Below are 434 nucleotides of genomic sequence, written 5' to 3' on the forward strand. Positions count from 1 at the left end.
TGGTATGAGGTATTAGAGGCTGGAATCGCTCTGGGAGTGACAAAATCACGTCCTGGCAGAAAACAGGAGACATGGAGATTGGGATCAACTGTGCGATGGCCTCTCCCTATGGCTGCAGAGGAAGAAACTATGGCTGCACGGTGTGTGTGCGCTGCCGAGAGGGGTCTCTCCCGGATATTCCCTTTTCCCGGCAGTGAGAAAACACGCGGCTAAGAGGGCACGGAGCGCTGACAGTTGGAATTGGGAGCTGTCAGATGCTCGTGTCGGGATAGGAGAGCTCTCGTCAGCTGCGGCAGTCACAGCGGTGGCATTTCCTGCCGCTGCTCGGCGCCGGAGCAGCTGACACACACCGCCGCCCCTCACCTTGCCCCGCGGCCGCGCTGGGCGAGCGCCGCTCCGGTTGCGGCAGCGGCGGCGACCCCGGCGGGGCTGCC

The sequence above is a fragment of the Pyrgilauda ruficollis genome, unplaced genomic scaffold (genome assembly GCF_017590135.1).
Source record: "Pyrgilauda ruficollis isolate IOZ18807 unplaced genomic scaffold, ASM1759013v1 scaffold2, whole genome shotgun sequence".
Taxonomy (NCBI): domain Eukaryota; kingdom Metazoa; phylum Chordata; class Aves; order Passeriformes; family Passeridae; genus Pyrgilauda; species Pyrgilauda ruficollis.